The sequence below is a fragment of the Calonectris borealis genome, chromosome 3 (assembly GCF_964195595.1).
Source record: "Calonectris borealis chromosome 3, bCalBor7.hap1.2, whole genome shotgun sequence".
In the NCBI taxonomy this organism is placed as follows: domain Eukaryota; kingdom Metazoa; phylum Chordata; class Aves; order Procellariiformes; family Procellariidae; genus Calonectris; species Calonectris borealis.
Window position 1 is genome coordinate 121,183,222 of NC_134314.1, and position 21,785 is coordinate 121,205,006.

The window sequence follows — 21,785 nt, forward strand, 5'->3', positions numbered from 1 at the left end:
GGTGTGAGGACCAAGTAACTCCTGTTCAGGTTTTGCTTCCACGTATAAAGCCCCGCGATCTCCACTCCTGCACACTGCTAAATATCCTTACGCACCAAAAGAAGGCAATCTAAAAATCAGAAACATTTTTTCCCTTCAGTTTTTCTATCGCCATGCAATCGACTTAATCAATATTTACTTCAGCATAGGGGAAAAACTTATCTGTCCTTTTCTTTGTTTGGAGAGCTGATTCTTAGATTTCAATTATCAACAGATCTGTGCTGGTTAAAGAACTTCGAGAGGATTTTAATACAGTGAAGCAATAACGCAGGTCATAAAACAGAAAACCTAGCATTATGCATTAGTTCATTTCAAAGTAAACATAGAAATTAAATTATTTCTCTCTCTTAGAAACCGCAAAACAACAATAAAAAGGGTAACTACCATACTGAAGTAAATGTTTTTATAGGATCCAATTAAGATACTGCATTATTGTTTTGCCTTTTAAGTTCTGTTCCATACTTTTTCTTTATCGATGTCTAACATCCTTCACCCTCTCACCTCTAAAGAAAAATTCGTATTAGCTTACTTTTAGTACTTGACACAAGAACTTCAGTTTTCAACTTGACGTAAAGAGTCAAGAGCTGGAGCTCTTTTTCCAAGAAGAAAAATCAGTTAGCGATTTTCCATTCATATACGACCACCTTCCCAGCGCTGTCTGGGGAGAGGTGGCGGAAGAGACAAGATGGTACAGCAGATCTTGGGGCTACGGTTGAATTTCCTGATGTTTTGAGTCTGAGATAGGATGCTACAGAGATTTTGGCTGATGAGAGAAGCCAACTCCTATGTGCATTTCAGTGGCCCATCTCAGCACGGCAAGTGACTGCTAGGTTTGTATAATGAGTATCTGACTTTTATTTGCTACTAGGGAACAAAAAAACAACTTTTACTTCTTCACAAAACAACCAAGTTGTGAAGTTACTCCCATCATCTTTACTACGTAAGTCCCTTTTTACCGTAACCATTTGCTGCCCTATTTTTTTATTTTCTGGGTACTTTTTTTTTCCCCCTGAATGCACAAAACACTTTCCACGAGAGAAAATAATTTTTTCTTTCCTTAACTTCTTTTTATACATTGGCTTTTTTTAAACTCTTCAAACTAAGTATTATCTTCAAAGTAAACAAGTTTACTTATCATCCATCATTTCAGCCTGATGCAATGAAACAACATATATACTGATAGTCTCCGTAAAATGCAAATGGTCGATGGATTCATCGACTACATTGTTTTGCACTCATCTGCTCGTGATTCTTTAACCAGTTTTTAATACATTGCAGACTGTCAAATAGTAATTTATTTTTCAGGATGCTTATTTTGTGTGACACATACAAAAGGCTTGGATTCATTTAGACTATCCTATATCCTTTGTGCAAAACTTTTGTAATAATCTCAAAACGTCTTTTTTTCCAGCAGTGCTTAATTATTTCAAGCTCGTCCCACTTACTGCTCACAGCTCCATTATCCTCTAGCTTCTCATTTTTTCCTTCCCAAAAGCTTTTATATTTAGTTGGAAACTAAAGACAGTTTTTACTAGATAAAAACATTAAGGCTGTTTTCTTCACTGTTCATAAAACTTCGAGATCCTAATCCTCTTCGTTCCCTTTGCTTTCCTCCGACAGAATCAGCCTATGATGTGGTTGTGAAGGTAACTGCCAAAATTGCATGAAATGATGAACTAATTTCTTACAAAGCTGGTGATATTTTGTCACCCAAATATGTCACTTACTACACAGAATAATTTTTCCACCCAGCAAAGCCTTCTACAGGTGTATTGACAGGCTCTTCATCACTTTCTAACTGCCCATACTTACTTCTCGCTAAAAGCTGATCAAATTAAATTCTCATCTCGGCTCCATACCAAGTCTTTCCGTAGCGCTGGGTAAAGCATCTTTGCTTCTTCAGCTGGGAAACGAGGATAAAATATACCACGTACGCGCACCCCGTGTCTGCGTGTGCACGCACGCTGCGTAAGGGCAAAGCGTTACGAAACAATCGACGACTGCATCCTCGCCTGCGACGGTGCCTGAGCCGGCCTCCCGCTTCATTCTTGGCACTACTTGTTTATTTGTGTTTTGCTTCAAAAACTCCTTTCTGTTCTCCTTGGGTTTTTTCCTTTGCATTAATTTGTTTTGCTTCTAAAATGGAATGTAACAGCTGGTTAGTAGTTCACAGCTCATTTATAGTTTATTCACCTTTTGTCGCTCTACATTTTAGTTCTCCTTATTCAAATGAGCATTACGTGCTGGGATTTTCGCATTAAATAAATGCTTTTCTGCTCAGTTTCACCTCTTACTAGCTCCAAACCCATCAAACATATTATAAACAAAGACCTACAACAGAACATATAAAGCAGCACTTAGAAATCCAGTTTACCAGTGATGGATTAGGGATTTGCATTCCCAAACTACCAAATACAGTGGTCTCCTTGACCACCCAAATACAGTGATTTATACACAGTGACAGATTAAGCAGTCTTCCTGGTTACGTATCATTAGTGGAAATCAAAGTCATGTCAGATATTGATGGTAATACCTTTCAAAGGTACATTACTAGCCGAGCTTTATGAGCAGCTTTCACATGAATTATTCAGCGAACAACAATGCTTAAGATATATGCATATATATACCCTCAGATCCTTAGACTATATTCATCACCGATGATTTTAAAAGAACAGAAAATGTACTCAAACTCAAAGCTAACCTGTACATAGAAGCAGCAAGTTCAGGCTATTCAATTTATAGATTTACTATTGTAAGTGCATTACATTAAAGTGCAACAAGGTTCTCAACTGCAAAAGCAGAAACGCCTAAATATCTAATTTCTAGCATTCAATAAACACAACTCTTCCTTACGTGTGCTGCAAATCTATTGAAATCACTGACCAAAATAAAAAATTAAACTTTTAAACTTCCATTTAAAAGCATGCAGTCATTCTGGGTTACGTTATTGTGGATTAAAACTAATCTATTATAGGAACAGAGTAATCCAGTGTTGATGCTTATTTTAAAATTGAGAAGTGATGAAAGCAATTTTCGTAGCCCATTTTAAACTTTCACTCAAAACATGTAAGTTAATGGAAGTTAATATAAACAGCACGAAACAGAAGGACTAAAATCTGATGAGGAACAATCAGAATAATTTGGTCTACCAGCTGAAAGGATACACATGTACAACTAAATTGAATTTTGTTTATGCATTTTGATTTTCAAGCCTTCTCTAAGATGATTACCCTATTTCCAGTTCTATCAAGGGAAAAATGCCTCCCTCTTTCTTAGTCCACTTCTAAACCAACTTTTAAAATATTGTTTTTTTAATACTAGGTATGTCCACTATTTAGTTTCTCCTTTAAACATCTGCAAAGAAGTGTACCTACTGCAACTCCTTGTCAACTCCTGACTTTCTCTAAATCTGCTGGTATTATTTTTTATAGTCTCTGATTTGTTTTGGACATTCTTGGATCTAAGAAGGATTAGGGGAAGCCCCCTTTTGTTTCTCCCCTTGAATACCTTTGAGAAATGGGATCATAATTACAGTGCAAAACCATTTATGCAGCTGCAAGTAGTACTCCCAGGCACTTCAAAAGAGTTCTTGACCAAAAAGAAGTCTCAGATGCTTTATAAAAATGAAGATGTTAGCTATGAATGGAATTAAAATGAAACATTACCTAAGTGGTGGTACACAGTAAATGATCAGATTTAATATAGACAAAAGAGAGGCCTCAACAAGCAGCCTGCATTAAGCTTGCGTTTATATTAAAAAAGCTCCAGTACTTTCTACCCTTAAGCGCTTGTTTCATTTTCGTACACAAATTACATCCACTCTGCCAGACACCATTTATAATGGTAGACAATCAGATCAGACACGACACTCAAGGATTTTTTTAAACTTCCTATTAAAAAAGCAGCATGTCAGTATATTTGGATACTACAAGTTTCCCCCATCGTTTAATTCACAATTGCCTTAAATTGGCAAACAGCTTAAAAGTTACTGTAGACGATCACCCATGTACCCACACCTCATGGGCAATGGCACAAGCCTTGTTTTTTAGGACATCTCTGTGAAAAATCTACCTTTGTGCCACTTTCAAAGTCCAGGGCAATTACAACATGCTTCACATGAGAAAGAAGAGTTCCCAAATATAATTTTTGAGACACACAAATGGTGAAAACTCTAGTTCAAAAGGTTTATTTTTATGCAGTGATGAGGATAGCAGCAGTTTGTTACGTAAGAAATAGGGATAATCAGCGTCGCCGTAGCCACCAACAAGGAAAATCACAGTACTTGATAACACGGAAAGATCAGAAGTCACTTAATTACAACACATTAAAGTTGTTCTTCAGAAGTAGACTAAAATTCACTGTAAGTTGTGCTTGAGCAGTTCCATTTTGCACAGTAAGATTAGTAAGTATAAAACTGAATATCCTGAAAAAATAATTATAATGCTCGGTATTTTTTGAAGAGTTCCCTTTCTGAATCTTCATACTGAGCCTCCTCTTATCCAAGTTTTTTATCAAGAAAATGGATACCTAATCTAACAATATCCTGGACACAAGCGACTTCACAAGTTGTAAAAACTAAAACTAGCAGAATTATATCTCACATAAATCAGAGCTCCTCTATTAACATCAGGAAAGGATTGTGGAAATTTCCATCCCTATCAACGATTTCCCTGAAAGAAACCAGACCTTTGAAGTGACTAGCACGGGCTGTCCTGGAGACCGTAAGGAAGAAGAATTCTTTTCAGATAGGGGAAGACGTGGCCCAGTAACAGCGCCTCCAGTTTCACTGTAAACGAAAGCTCGGACAGCGGGACTATGTCTGGTGCAACTTAGAGAGCATGAGAAAAACAGGGGCTTCGTGGATCTGTAATAAACGTAGCTGCAAAAGGAAGGACCATGATTTTGTTCAAAGTAAAGGAGAGCAACAAGGAAAGCACGCTCTGCTGCCAGTCATTTCAAGGGATCTCTTGAGCAGCACAAAGGGAGTTGCTTCACGCGGAGGTGTTGCAAAGGTGCTCACTGCCATTTCTCATGCGGTGGCTGAAGCCAATGAAGGATACGGGTGGTTAATGAAGACAAAAAAATCCATCAGAACGTGCGGCTACAACATGTGTCAAAACATATGAATTAAAATCTAGCAAGCAAACTCACTATTAAGTTAGCAAATTTTCTTGATTTTAGTGGCTACCTTGGAAAGATATGTCGCACAAATTTGTAGCCAGAGATCCCTAATACATCTTTTCCTCTCAAAGTATTTGTTTCGTCAGGTTTACAATTCTTTTATTATATCCCGGTAGTCTACCTCCAGCGGAGAGTCGCTGTTTATCAACGAAGGAGATGCAAACTCCTTTAATAGACTTCATCACTGGGACATGGAAACCAAGTCCTACCTTTTTCTTTTCCAGTGTTACGGAATAATAATACAATTTTAGATGTAGTCCCTAACGATACTAACAGGCGATCTAGTGAAGCACATACAATGAGGCTCTACAAATCAAGGGATCTTAGGTTACGTTTTAGATCAATCCATATACAAAAGGATTAAATGCTTATATTTTCCCACATCACAAGCACATTTCCGTAGCTGGCTAGTGCTTGAAGTTTGGGTTCGGTTTTTTTTTTTTCTTTCTTAATTATGTGATTCTGTCCATCACATAAAATTGATTCAAAATAATGACCATAAAGAATAGTGTCATCACCACTCATCAATTGATCACAGCCAAATCAAATTCCAGGAACACTATTTGACAACTCCCAGAGGACACAAGTGCCGTGAGCTCCGTACTTGCCACGTTAAGAAATACCTTAGTTGAGCTGTTCTACCGATAAAGCATTGAAAGGTGCACAGAGCTGCAGGGAAACAAGTGGAAGAGTTTGCGGCAGCTGCTTTTTCTTCATCTTGCAAGAGAATATCTTTGTATTAAGAGGTTAACACTGAAAACAATTCTCCCTGTCCCAGGATGGCACCAGTACAAGGACCAGCAGTGCCTCACTTATCTAGTACATAGTGCTCTATCAACAATTTATTATCAATGCAAATTGTTTTTCTGTGTTGGCAGCGCTGCCCCTGGTCTACTGCATTTAGATATCCTCTCCCGCTTCGGTTGTACGCCATGGGCTAAGTCACAGTATTTAGTACATCCAGGTATGTCACATATATGAAACTCCGCACTTTTCCCAAGGCCAAAACAAACTGAATTACTCTTTAAGAGAAGTACTCTTTAAAAATATCAGTTAACTTCTTAAACTCTGCTGACATATGAAAGCCTCCAAAACACTAATAAGATTGCAAGAGTTTATACAACGGAAGAGTTGAAGGAATTGAAACTTACTTCCAGAGCGGGCTGAAAAAATAGGTGCTAAACCCGAATGCTTTCACAGGAGAGGATGTGAGAGTATCAGTGAAACAATTTGGGCTGGGGCAGAAGGGCACTGTGAACACAAGAAACGGGGGACAGCACTTACCTGTCAAGTACTACATTCGTGTTCTGCATTAGAAAAGGAAACTGCCAAATCCATGAGAGAGCTATAAAGAAAGAGGCTGTAATATATCCTACGAGGCTGGAAAGGTAGTATCAGAAAATAAGAAGTCCCTTCTTTCCCCTTACAGCAACAAAAAAAAAGTATTTAAACCTGTTTGAAGTGGTCTGTTCTTCATTAGTATTAGCATAAAGACAACTTTGCCTTCGTGGAACTTGGGATTGAAAGGAACGGAATCTGTTAAATACCAAATATTAAGATAGAAAAGGTTTAGGAAAACTACCCAAAAAGCTAACAACTCACCTTTCAGAGGCAGAAGTAATGTATTAATGACTCTTATTTTAAAGAACATAATATTTGTTTGTTATTCCCCTAATACGGCACAATAGAATAAGCCCTGACAGATCAGCCTTTATTTTGCTGATCATCAGGTTTCCAAATTCTTCCGCTACAATTAATTCCAGTGGATTGAAAAGGCAATATTACACGGTTCTGCCAATCGCAAGAAAAGGCTTGAAACAGCCCCAGGTAACCGAGGCCCTCCCAGGACCGACGCTGCTCTTCCATCCACCAGCACCAGCACACTCCGTTGAAGGGAGACTCTGACCCCACTCTTCAGCTAAATTAGTTATATATCAACAGTCCGTACTTCCCTGCTGGCAACTATCCCAATGATAAATTGATAATGCATTTTGATGAAGGGTAGAATATATATGTAATGAAAAATATTGATTTTGCTTACATACTTCACAATAAACTTCTTTTATTCATTTCATTAATTTTGGTTACTTAAACGTGCCATTAGTCGGATTTCCATCTCAAGAATAAATTCATGGTTCACACAGATGGTGTTTCGAAATCAGGGGTCTGCTGACGATACTCAGATACAGTGCATATGACAGTACTTTGCTTGGTTTGGGGGGATTTTTTTGATTTGTGGGGTTTTTTTAAACTAACATAGCGAAGACGTAAAGTCATCCACAGCTCCTGATTTTTGTGCAACATACATCATTCTCTGAAAAAAGCGCAATAGTGCAGGTGTGCGAATAATAAGATATTATAAAGCAAAAAGCTTCTTGCTTGTAAATGAAAATGATCATATGGCTGCTCAGTCTTGTTGAATTGTGACATAAATGTGCTACGCTAGACTAAACCACCAAGGCCCATTCCATGAGGAACCCATATAATTCAAGTGAGCCATATTTCCTTTTTTAATTTAAAAAGCCTCATTATCTAAAGGAAGAACCTAGATATGTTTTTAATATATGTGCGACTATTACATATATGAAGGAGGGCTTTTATTAACAACTAACAGAAAGCAGGCACATAAACCACATTACTCCTGGCTTGCGCCTCACCTCACCGCTGTGAAGGAGAGAGCACATCTTTCATCAAGAATGCTAATATATTCTTCCAGCTTACTATTTTACATCCTCTCTGAGGCTTTTAACCACTGGACTGAATCCTGGACAAAGGAATCGGATGCCCAGACAGAAAGGCGCAGGGGAGCAGCGGCTATTTATCCACTCTTTGCGATATTCTTTTGACAGTGTGAACCGAAACAGCCCGCCGCCGATGCCCACCGCCGCTCGATATTGAACGTCAGCATCCAGCGGAAAGGACCTTTCCATCAGATGTCTCCAAAGATCCTCCTATTAGCAAGACTTAAGAAGGCCTTTGTCATATCAAATATGCTCAGCTGCTTACCGCATGGCGAAGCGGTGTAAGAACCATTTAAAGATGTGTCTGACATCATTAATCTATTTGCCCTCTGACCCGCGGAGTTGAACTGTAACTATGGCGACCAAAGCTTGACCTTACAATGCTGAGAAACTTTAAAGCTCGGTAGTATTTTGAGTCACATTGTTAGGCTGAACAAAGGAATAAAGAAGAAATGTGACAGTTTCCTGGGAATTAAGGTCAGCAGGTCAATTGCCCTAAAGCTTTATTGTTATATGATAAGCAAGACTAGCTGAAATAATTTTTCAGCTATCAGAATAAAAAAAAAAAATACTACAGCTTTTGTTGTCTAAAGTAGAAAATTGGTCTCTGTAAAAGCAACATATAACCCATCATTGAGCAAAATTACTCAACAGCCTTCCCTGTACCATTTACAACACAAACACAGGAAAAAATGGGTAGCAGGTACCAATTTCATATTCTCACATCGGGTTTATTGTTAATTCAAGCTTTTGGAAGCGTGCAGAAAGTATTTATTAATGTGTTTCTGCGATTGCATTTGATAAAATTGTCAGTGTTTTCCATCCTCCCTTTTCAAATGATTCATGAAAGTGAGTGGGAATAAGCAGTCTGAATATACTGATTTTGAACATCTGGGTAAAAGCAGCATATGCCTTAGACTTAGAATAAATACAGTATACGAACTTGCCCTAACACAATGCTATGACAAATACCAATCCAAATATTTACAGTCTTAATAATTAGGATTATTAACATTGTTTATACAATTGTGTACTGTGAAGCTAGCAATGTTCACTTTAAGGATGCGTCAGCAAAATTCACAGGCGCCTCCATTTCAAGTGGTTTACAATTTAGTCAAGGAAATCAATTCTAGATTAAAATTAGCTAATTTACGATCAGATTTTTTAAGCCTAAAAGCTTTTCAAATTTTAGGTATCCCAACCCATACTGTGTAGGACCATAAATGTAACTTATAATACCAGCTAAAAAGCAGACAGATATAAAAGTTCTAGGTTGTGTCTTGATTTGCCAGTGTCTTGATTTGCCATGTTGTTTTTTTTTAATTTCTCACATCATTGCTGAAAAACTACTGTAATGAACATGTACAGCACAGTACGTACATAACATGCCAGTTTAGCTGAGCGTATTACCCACAAAAGTATAAAGGGAAAGTTTGTGAAGCAGTGTCCTCTTTCACAGAGGGTAAATTAAATCTGTATCAATATAGCGTTTTGGGGTTCTCCAAAATCAGTATATTTTATTCAATTATCTAATAAATATCATGCCCCATGAAGTAGATGCTGAAACAGCGGTGCTTGTTCATTAATAAACATGCAGGAGTACCAGTTCAAGATTCTAAGATATTCTTGCGATTATCAAGGAACACAAGATCAAAATTCCACGCTGCCTGTAAGAGAGCCCATTTTGCATTTCATTTTTTAATGCTCTAGCCGTGTCTAAGAAACAGAATTCTACAAAATTGGTTTAAAAAGGTCTATAGACTGCCAGCCTGACAAGAAAGTATGTCAAAAATTATGCAAAAGCGGGGATGCTATCGGTAAAGAATTCAAATGGTCTGTTGGTGGAGCGCTATCTGAAGGTATCACTGCTGCAGCTGTATCCACCCTGGGAAAAAAAATGTTAATGGCTCTAGAAAAGCACTAGAAAAGCTCTACAAGAAGGAATTAAAAACCTAGAAAATTTGCTTCAATGGGGGCAAGCAGAGGAATGTAATCAATGTACGTATCCAACAGCGAGTTAAGAATGATTCACCTGCAGCCATTAAAACCCAGAATGTGTGAGAAGTCTTACCAAGTAGATTACTTATCTTGCAGAGAATGTCCAAAGCCACTGAAGCCAGACAAATCACAAACTAGAGAGAACAGATTTTAATAGCGAGGGCAGTTTGGAGGGTAATCATGCAACAGTTGATATTTAAGATATGCAGTAGATTCTTCATTTCACCTTGGAAGATCAGATGCTTTCTGAAGTTGTGCCTGTGACAGCTCTGATAGCAAAAAATAATGCTGAGAGATTATTTGGGCTCTGTTATACAGAAGGTCACGCTAAATGTCATAATGGCACAGCAGGTTACTTTCATCCACTCTGAACCTGACACAAAACATCTAAGAGTCAAAAAGCACTGGCTTTTAATAAACTATCCTTTCGAAATGACTGTATTTTACGTTTAATTTAAAAATAACAACAAACTAACAAACTTGCCAACTTATTGTACGAACACACAGGGCTGAAGCTTGGCACTGAAGGGGAGCATTACCAGGTGCCACACTCCTCTTACCCACTCATGAACAAATACCTACTCTGGAAGTCAAAAGAGACTCTTTGAAAAACTCCTAAAACCTCAACAGTTATTACTTTCTATACAAGTGAATCCCATCTGAAGTCATACATTTAAGTACTACTGAGTTGGCACAGAAATGGATAAAAGTCAGGAAATTCTAAGTTTAAGCTGACTCGCCATCCTTAGCACACACTATTGTCCTTTATCCCTAAAATTTAATTAAAACCCAGTCCTGACCAGTTGTAATAAGTAGTACAGAAAACTGATTATCGGAATTGCTTTCCTCCAACCGTCCATTGTGCTACACTTCCTCTCTGCAAAATACAAAAGACTCTATGTACATTTTTCTTTCTCTGTGAAAAGAGGGCTGGAAAAAAAAATCCAGTCTGAACTTTTATTTAGTTGCCAATTGTGCTGTGGAATGAAACTAAGCATTTTCTTTTAAAAGCTGATTCAAATTCAGTACTTAACCATGCCACAGCAGAGTAAGAGAAGCAGCGAATTATGTTACAATTACATTAGAAATTCTTTCACAAGATTTTGTTTTCAGTCACTTCTAATCTTTCAATAGCTGCCATTTCCAGGGTTGGTATTTTCCTAACAACATTTTTGCCTGAAACTAGCTGCTCTGATCAGAAACATTTGGAATGTAAGGAAAATATGTATGTGCACATGTGTGCAGAGCGCAGACAGGGAGGAAAGCAGTCACACTCGATTACAAAAAAAGTTCTAGAAGCCATAAAATATTTCCTTTATTCTTCTAAATGGGTTTTTTTCTTCCTTATTCTAGCAGATTATTTACTCCTGTACTTCTAATCAATTTGTTTCCTGTGCTGCAGATCACTGCAATGTACTATTATAAAGCAATTGTTTTAAAATTGAAAAAGGCATATTCTATTAACTCCATTTCAAATAACAGACTCAAAACACAGGCCTCAAGTACCTACATTAAAGTAGACACACCACTAACTACTGGATGACTAAGCCATCCAGAAAGAGGTAAAGGAGCTGGCAGGCAACGGGACACAGGTTTCAAATTGACAGCACAGGTTTTAAAAGTCCTCTTTGTCTGCAGCGTTCTCCCTCTTAACCCAGAAAAAGTCAGATGATTTGAAGATATCAAGTAACGTGTTTTCGAAACAACACACTAATGCCTGCAAAATTTACAACACCCACTTTTGAAACAACCCCGAAAAGACTTAGCTCAGTCTGCAAATCCAAAAACTTTAAAGGAACCTTAATTTGCGATTTCAAAAAGGTGCCTGTAATCCAGGTAACATATTCCTGCCACGAGATGAAATAAAAAAATACATGTAAATCTATCTACGGTATTATAAGGATATGAAACAGAATTAGAAAGTTTTCAGGTAAAAACGATGAAACTCGTATAGCTTCAAAGAGGAAAGGTACAATCCTTCGCAGGCCAGCAACAGGTCAGTGCCTGTTGCAGCGATGCCTCATCATTACTCTTGTAAATGACTTATGGTTTGGCTGCCACGGCTGCCGTCGTTCTCATCTACCTCTGCTTTTCGCCACAAACACAACACAGTAACATGTTTGCTAGCTGAAATGAGAATGCAAAAACATACCACGTCCTCCTGGCTCTCTGGCCCAACATACATGAATATGCTTTTCTAGTACAGAGTCTTCTACAGATTGGGATCTCGTAGCACAGGACAAACTGGCAGTTCTCTGCATTTCTCCATAGCATTCCCAGGTTTACACTGGTTACAGTCATGTTTTTCCAGCAGGCACTCCACAAGCAACTAACGGTCAATGTTAATAACCTCTCTTCATCTCTAAGAGGGAAAAGAGCCCCAAACACCCTTGGATGAGAAGGCGGCTGGATTTCATAGCCAGTTACGTAGGATTAATGAACTGTACTGTCCTGGGTAGCTACCAAGCAGCAACCCCACTGTTCAGGTGACTACCAGAATAAATGCTGCACATTTCATCAACAGTTTCATGAGACTGTTTCGACTTGAAATCTTAGGTAACGGAAGCATCACACTGCCAGAGAGCAAAGGGTTGCTAGTCACGACAAAATGAACAGCTGCCACACAATTTGACGAAACTGCAAGTTTCCATGCCAATACCACAATCCCTTCGATGAGGCATTCTGCCAACATGTTAAAATCCTTAAGACCGTCGGGAAAACAGCAAAGTAATGCCACAGTAACAGCCCCAGCATGTTATGGTATCCATCACTTTTAAAAATACAGTAGCTGTAGCGTTACAGGTTACAAAAAGAACCGAGTATTTTTTAGTTTCAGAAATAAAAAAGCAAAGAAGAGAACTGTTTTTGCAGTAATATGACAGGCGACATAAACCATAAGAAAGTTGATAGCTGCATATGCCAAACTTGCACGTTTACTAAGAACAAGTTTATACGAGAGCTCTAAGGCAGAAGTTCACAGATGCAGCGTTGAAGTCAGTTTTGAACGGCGATGCTGGATGGAAGACCACAGCTAACTAGCAAGCAGCAGGGCTTTGCAGTTGTTTTGCAGGCAGCATAGAATGGTGAAGTAAATAAACAAATAAGTGAAACTGAGCCAGCAGCAGTTTGTGACGTGCACTGTCACGGGCTGTCATTCAGAGCTGGATCATCTGCTCTTCCAGCTGATGTATTCTACTTGAAACCATTCCACGCACACACATACACAGAGTATTTCCATTAAATCTGTTAGACACTAAATAGAGCCGCTAACGAGGCTTAAAACTTGACTTTTCATCTTTCTGAAAAGCATACTTGCAGTACTGTTAAAGCTGACCACAAAAGCCAACTTCAGCTCTACAGTGCGGCACGCCTGACCTAATCACCAAACTGCAGGGGAAGAGGATGGTCCCGCTCCCTTTTTTGCAGTGACGCAAGCACCAGCACTTGTCTGGCTCCGTCATGAGCTGGATGGAAAACCAGCACCGGCAGAACATATTTTGGGAGGAAGTCTGATTTTCTGGCAGCTGAGCTAACTAAAGGGTTGGCCAAACACTAGCACTGATGCAAAAGCGGAGACGGGGCTGCCCTCTGTGATAGCAGCCAGCCACTGTAACAGCCCAGCTGTATTGTTAAAGCCCATTTTTAGATGCTCTTGCCTGGAGTATCAGGGAACTGAACTCAATAACCTGAATCCCTTCTGCTATACGCTTTTAGGCTCCACTGTGTGCACAGAGTACAGAGCTGACCCGGCACAGGCCTGAAATGATTGTGGTTGAACAATCCATAGCACTCATGACATGTTCGCTAAAGAATTTACAATTGCAATCAGAGCCTCTCTACATCCCCTGGGAAAAACGATCAAGAAGAAATGAAATAGGCTTTGTTATCTCCACGAACAATAACATAAAATAACATAAACTAGAAATAAGGACAAATGCTAGGCAAGCTAACAGCAAATAGAGTTTTCATTTCTCATTGGGGTTATTTTTAGATGTGTTCATATTTGAATATGAAGGTAATTTCCCAGTGCAGCTGTCAACAGCTCTTCCTGAGCTTCTCTTGGAGTTTGGGTGTTGCATCTGCTGGCATTTGCAAGGCAAACTTCTGGTTTGAGTGCTTTAAAACTACAAAAGCAAATGTTTCAAGCATTACTTCCAAAAATCATACTTTGTGTCTCAGGGGATACTATGGTCATTTTATTTGTAAAAGGGTTGAAGTTTTAGGTATAAAACTACGTTCCTATTCTAACAAGCATCTTGAGTGTTTTTTAATCTATCAGAAGACATACTGAGATCTGTATCAGGTGAACAGCAACTATAAATAATGTGCTAGTTCAGGCACCGCTGGTGGTTTTAGAAATGCACGATTTTACAGAACCATTGTTAAGGTCAAGAACTATTCCAGTTTTAATTGGGAGACTTGGTCTGTTTCCCTCATTCAAATGAAGATTTTTTTCCTCCCCTCAATAAGTAGAAATTAAATATTTCTCGTACACGTTACTGTACTTGAAAGCCTGCTTATGTAGAAATAGATAAATTAATGCTTTAATTAGGACCACGGACATACCATATTTGATTCAAGATCATAAGTCCAACTAGCCCTGTCACACCACCAAGTAGTTTTTGCTTTCATAGCAACAGGTTTTCTCATAATACCTGAAAAGTAGAAATTGATTTATATTCTGGTTTTATAACCTGTCTAGACTACCAAGCAAAGAAATGAAAAGCCAAACCACCTAAGAGCGTGTATCACTGATCTCTCTATTCCGCAGCATCACTGGCACTGTAATGACTATACTACAGGCCTTCGCTTTATCTGCTGGGTTGGCAGACCTAGGCCTGCCTTGGACCTGCTCTCCAACTCCTCTCCAAAGGGAATGAAGATGAAGCCTCTGGCATTGATGCCACAAGCTTTCAGTGGAGAGTTGTGGGTTTGAGGGTGGAGGAGCAGGTGGGAGAGCGACTGTTAAACAGCTCTGAAAAATCTTTTTCCCCATCAATGAATTTGATACAAAGCTACTATAATGTAGACCGCTCTTAGGGGAGACAAAAACATGTTCTACTATGCATGTGAAAGGTAGGATGTGTTTGTTTTTCGTACTTTTAAGGTGAGAGGAAAAACAAGGAACTCGGATAAAATACAAGACTGCTGAAAGTGTTCAGCAAATACACATCCTGCCTTCTGCAATCTTCTACTTCTCTGAACCATCCAGAGTCAGAAAGACTCTGTTCTTCAGTAACAAACCCACTGCTGCCACCATCTCAGACAAGATATCTGTCTTGCATGCCACACACATCATACATGGCCACATCCAACCTGAGCTCAGCCAAAATGCCTCTGTCTTCCTGAGTCACAGAGCTGAAGGTCTCTTATGGGTTTCTACAGGTTGTTTCTCTTCAGGATTCCCAACATTTCCCCCAAGGCCTTGGGATTGGCAGCAGCAATTACCCATGTTCACAAAAGGCCAAAGAACAAAAACTTTGAAGAAGGAGATTAAAGATGGATTGAGGAAGAATAAAAAATGTAGAACACTGCTCCAGATGCTAAGCTTGAAATGGCTTTCAGATCCCGTTTCCCATGAAACTTCCGCTTCTCACCATTTCAAGGAACTTCATCCTCAGTAGCGGCAAGGCATACCAACTAAATAATGCATGGCCATCACCTGTTCAAAGTAATTCCCAGGTCTCAGGCCTTCTCCTCACTTCCCTGCTCACCAGCAAGCTCTGGGCAGACACCTGACAGGGGAGAGCTGCTCTCCGCTCACCAGTGTCCCTAGTCGTTCTCTCCAGGTGTTGCAGCTGGGACATGGGTGAAAACTGAAGAGGGATGGCTCTAGGAATAGCCGGGAAACCCTCCAACATGCATATGCTTCTGAGACTCGAAGGAAACACTATGCCTCTGCCAAGCATGCCAACGCTTTGTAAATGAGATCTCCTTTACATTCCAGGTAAATTCTAGAGCAAATTTCACCGGTAAAAAGTAAAATCGGGATTAATAATGTATAACTAAGAAAAACAAATGTGAAAGAATACACATATGCCTTACAACTACTTTTTTTTCTATTTAGCTTCAAGGAGCTTTCCACAGTACGTTCAGCCAGCAGATGCTGAAGACAAGCCAGCTTCCACAGCGATTCATGCAGATGGTGCTGGTGGAGTTGATTCTCGTACAAGAGCGGCTTGTCTTCTCAACTGAGATAAAGTTTCTGCATATATATACTCCTTCTGAGTCAGAATCTCATCAAAAGTAACTACGCTCCTCATGGCCAGGGAAATTTCAAAATTCTTGTTAACTCATTTTTAATCACCGTATCAACTTGTAACTTTCTGCCAACGGCATTAACTGCTGTCGTGCAAAGCCATTTCTGAAACGCCCTCTCTTGCTGAATAGACAAAGACGGAATAATCACCCCTACTTACGACTAAACAAATCTGTTCAGACAATGTAAACTTAGTCCTTCCTGAGAATAAACACTTTTGAGTTATTCATGTATTCAACACTGGCATATAGCCTTTCGTAATTTCAAAACCAGGTATTACATAAGCAAATCAGCAAATGCATAGACTCCAGCTTATTGCTAGATGTTAACACAGACTAGACGCAAACAACACAAACAACTAGGGTGGTGCATCTGGCCAAAATAACATGCTAATGCTTTGATTTCATTTGCATGCAAAGTGGGGGGTGTACATTTTTTTAGAGATAACAGATCACCACCTAAAGCCTTCACCAGCACTATATCCACACTATTGCTTTACGTTTACAAAGAATGCTAAATATTCAAATTAGGTAACTAATACGTTATAGATCTGCCCAGAACTTGGCCATTGTAATTTTACAAGATTAGACCTGTGGAAACTGCTCACCTAATTTGGAACCAATAGGAGAAGGAAAGAAAATGGAAAACTCTTTAACATGTAAAAGGGGGCCAAAGGAGAAGGACAATGAGAGAGAGAAAAAGAGTTCAGCAAAAGCAGCTTCTCATAGCAGAAGATCAATGCACGAAGAGGCTGGAATGTAAATGCTCCTGCGTGGGTTTGATGTGCAGAAGAACAGCTATTGGGCATTGCAGGAGGAGGAGAGGCGGTGGGTAAGTGCAAGGGCGTATGCAGAAAGCCTGGCAGCGAGAGGCTGACAATGGTGAGAAGAAAGAGAGAGGCGGCAAAAACTCCTGGGCGATCAGGAACTAAAACAAATCAAAGAGAAAGGACCAGGAGAAGAATCATTTTGGTGGCCTGAAAATAAACTTGCGAGAAAGAACGTGAATTTCAAGCTTTCAGTATATAGCTATGAAGAACTAAGATTTATGAACACTGCATATGGAAATATAACTGTTATTTCAGCTACATGCGTTTTTTAAACTTCTACCTCAGAAGAGGGGAAATTCCACCATAAAAAACATCACCAGGGGAACGTTAACTCCTCCGTGAAAATATTTCTTTGTCTGAGAGAATCTCATTTGGAGTCAAGATACATAATGTGAGAACTGGTCTTAATTTTGTAAAGTGAAGTCACGCTCAGTCAAATAATCCTCACATCTAGGTAACTAACATTTCAAGGAAACTTGTAATCTAAATGCACTTACAATAACTTTTTCATATTTTGTTATTTAACTTCCAGCGCCCAGATCTTTCATCCAAAAAGTCTCCTGAAAACTGCCCAATTCCTGAAGTAATGGAGAAAGCAGATTTAATCTTCAAATGGATATACACCTCCTAGACCCAAAGAATCCAACAAGAAACATGAATTTTCACCACACGGATGCCTGCTTGGTATCTAAACAGTCAACAGTAAAACAGTAAAACAGGAGCAGCAAAGAGTTCGCAAACACCAACAGGCAAAACAGGAACATGGACAGAAAGGAGTCATCCATCCCAAGCCCCTTCTTAGCAAGCCACAAATCACTACCGCCCTGCCTATCTCTCTATTCTTGAAGGCTACCTTTGGGCAGCTCTCGCATAAGCAGCAATTAAAGCTCCAAGAAAAAGAGTCCAAGACCAAAACTGCACCAGAATTTTTCTGGCCATTTCAGGAGGTTTAAATTTTTTTTTTTAAAGTATTCCTCTACTACTGAGAGGCCTTATATAGAGGCAGGAGTTAAAATGCATTTACCACTTTGTTCAGCCCAGTATAGGCTGCATCCATAAAAACTTGAATCTGCAAATATAAAAAATACCCTCAGGGAAGAACAGCAGTTTTGTCCTCTGCAGGATTCTTCCTCGCACATACTAGACACGACCAACAATCTCTAAGTTTTCAAGGTTGTTTTCGGGGAACACTATTTTTCCTTCCTTTAACACGCTCTCAAAGCCACGTCAAGCGTACAGAAAGTCTATAGCTTACTTTGTCAAGTTTGCAAGCAAAAACTCCATATTCTTCATAGCTGTGAAGGAGCTAACCCTGTTTCTCCTAAAAACTTTGTCGTGGTGGCTTCATGGTTTGACAACTAACAAATAGAGAAAATTGCCTTCTAAATACGAAAAGCAATTGGCCTTAAGCAGTAGGAGCAAAGTTTCTTGGTACGGACTTTACCCAGTCAGCTTTCTTTATCCTTTTCTGTATGTTATGTAAATAAAAAAAAATAAATACCTTACTCATAGGCTTTGCAATTTCAAGTACCCCCTTAAGTTACTTAATTTTGCTATCAATAGCACATGGTCCGATAAGGAAAATTGTTTATTTGCCTTAGGAAAAATACAGATGTGGTTGCATCAGGGGTGTTTCTGAGTTGACAGGGCTTTTCCCTGGGGCTGTTTAGGAGAGTTGGAAAGAAGAACGGGGAGAGAGCATGGAAAGAAGGGAGAGGAATGGCAGAGAACACAGGTGCAGTCGTCTAATCTCCTGGCCCTTACCGACAGAACAAAAGAATAATCACAATTACAACTATTACCTCTCAAACATTCCTCTGTCAGGGAAAAAAAAGAAGCACTCTTGAGCCCACCTAATTTTAAACAAGTACTTAGCTTCAGACTCTTCATAGCTTTTTAGCTCTACGGTGGACCGTCTTGCATGATTACATTCTCATTTTTGTTGCATTTGATACAGAGCTGCTGCACCAACTTTGACAAGGTACTCTATGTACATACACAATGCTGAAAGCTGAATTTGACAGGCATTTATTTTTGAAGGAATGTATCCAAAATTGGATTATAATTTTGAAATGGTTCAAATCATTTAAAGATTAAACTCTAATACAAAGTGCAATACGTATTTGCTGAGAAACTGTACTTAATATCAGAAAACCTTCTAGGACGTGTATCGTACAAAAGTTCATATATTATAGTGTTTTCTTTTCTTAGATGTCTCTACAAATCAACCAATGCCTAGCTTGGATTTGGGACAGCCTGCTTTGAAAAATCAATATAACCTGATAAAAGCCTAAAGCTAAAAACCACTAACGTTCATTTCAGGGTATTTCATTGAATATCAAACTATTACTCTCGGCTTTATCTAAAAGAAATCTGTCCTCGGGAAGCTCGAAGAAGCAACAGTTAAGTTTCGATGCTTGAAGACAGCTCTCTCTCCTCTGCGCTGAGGATGAGCGATCTCAGATTCAATTTCACTTCCCGATCAGTGTGTTTGGTTTCTGAACATTTCATAAATGTCCTGCCCAGAAACGTTTATGACTGGAACCTGATTTACAGCATGACAAAGTAGATCCAAAATGCCTATCAAGTCATAGCGAGAGTCATTCAGGTCAGCCTTTGGCTGAGGGAGTTTCCAGAACTGCAATTCTTATCATACCATCAGGGTGCTCAGAAAAAAAAAAAACAAGCACCATCATTACCACGTTGACCTGATAGCACCTTACAAGTGTGTGTTATAAACTTGCATTAAAATTCTTTGAAACACATAATCCAGTGCAAGTACTCCGAATTTCCCATCTACCGCCTTTTAAACTCTCTCAGCCCATTAAATGTTAACAAGATTGCTGTATCTTCGAAAGGTAATTTCCCTATAGGTCTGACAAGAACTTTAATCTCCATGTCACAAGCATTAATTAATTCTATAAACAAAATACAAGTAAAAGACTATTTTATTTCTAGGAAGTCAATTAAAATATCTCATTATATTCCTAGGGTTTGATACATCTGTGTTACATATGCATATTTTTATTCCCCACATATGAGTAACTCCATCAGTATTAACACAGTTCCTCCATTCTCCTGGAATTCAAAAGGCCTTGAATTTCTGTGTTTTAAGAAGAAGACGGAGAACGTGGTCAAGTTCTCAACGGATAAGTTTTTTGTGGAGAATATTTTAAAGGCTACCCATGTTCTTAAGAAGTATATTTAAGGAGTTGACATAAAAGAATGCAGTCAAAACTCTGTTTGCAACAGCACATTAAAGACCTTTCAGTACTCTAAAGCAGCTGTGACCTGGTAAAATCTAATTATTTCTCACATGCCCTTTGGAATTCTCCAGGAATATTTTTTGTAATTTCTAACTGGTGCCACAAGCACTGGTCCAGCCTTGGAATACAAGTGAAAGATAGCTGAATGCGTACCGTGTATATCTTTTATGAATATCCCACAGATATACGTAAGGCTTAGCAACATGGCACAGCAACAAAACGCTGGAATCTGTTAACTAATACAACTACGTCAGCCGTGAGAAATACCAAATACACAATGTTTTTGAAAAATGCTGCTATAATCTTAACAGAATCTCAGTTAAAAAAAAAATCTACAGCATGTTCGCAGCATCTCAAAATGCCTTCTGCATTACCATAGCCCACTGTTCTGTCCCACACGACAAGACACAGACACGCTATAATACCAGGCATACCTATGTTTGTATAGTACATGTACATATGTATCCATACAGGCATACATATAACATGTCATATATACATTAAGATGTATATACAATACAGTTGTATATACTGAGCTGATTAGGGCACAGCTCATTCTGCCAGGACTATCAATACAGACAATTGTACCTTAACTTGAAGTCAATTTATTATTAGTTTTTACTCTCCCCAGGGAAAGATTAAAATTGAAGTGATAGAGAGAAGAAAATCCTTTTCCCTCGTTGTCGAGGAAAATCAATCTAGGATTTTTTTTTTTTTAATTAGTTGAATAAATACAGAGTGTATATAACATTTCAAACATCTAAATACCAAATACATCAAGTGGCGTTCAAAAATCTATTAAAATTCCTCTCAAGAATGGATGAGGTTTGACACTTTCTAGTTTGTCTGTATTTGTTTTTGCCAAAAGATAAACAAAAGGAATTTAACTATTCAAACTTTATATGGAAAGTACAATTATCTGGCAGTTTCTATAGGCCTTAAAGAAATCAAGCTCTCTTTAAACTTAACGGAGCTTGGCCTTGCCGTCTTCCGATACCAGCAAAAAGTGCAACTGCAGGACAACTGGGATGAGCAGACAGAGTTTTTGGGAGCCTGCCTTCCCCCGGACATCAGCTCCTTGTGCTGGCGAATGCGTGTGGTCAAAACGCTGCAGGAGATGGCCAGGATCACCTATGCACCGCTAATGAAGACAACAGGATACTCCTGAAGGTGGCGGCTGTCAACCTTGAAAGAAACACGTGTTTTGATGGAAAATTTAAAAAAAACAACAGCAGAAACATCAACTGCATCTGCCAAATCCAACGCTACTTGTGTGAGTTAGTAAGCTACAAATAAAAGGAAACTGGGTTCTACGAAAAAACATCTGGGGAATATATTTTCTAGCTCGTCCTGTGACTACCATACATTTTTGGTTTTGTTAGAAGGGTAGAAAGTTTGTTTTCTAACAAAAAATCCCTGAAGACTGCAGACCGGCCAGGCCTCACTCGTCCTCAATCTCAGTCTCGCCAGGC

The 21,785-nt window shown here is 38.9% G+C and overlaps 1 protein-coding gene across 3 annotated transcripts in view; it reads right to left on the reverse strand.

Moving 5' to 3' along the window:
* MACROD2 (mono-ADP ribosylhydrolase 2) overlaps window positions 1-21,785 on the reverse strand; it is an 888,004-nt gene that overhangs the window by 748,127 nt on the left and 118,092 nt on the right. The window lies entirely within an intron of this gene.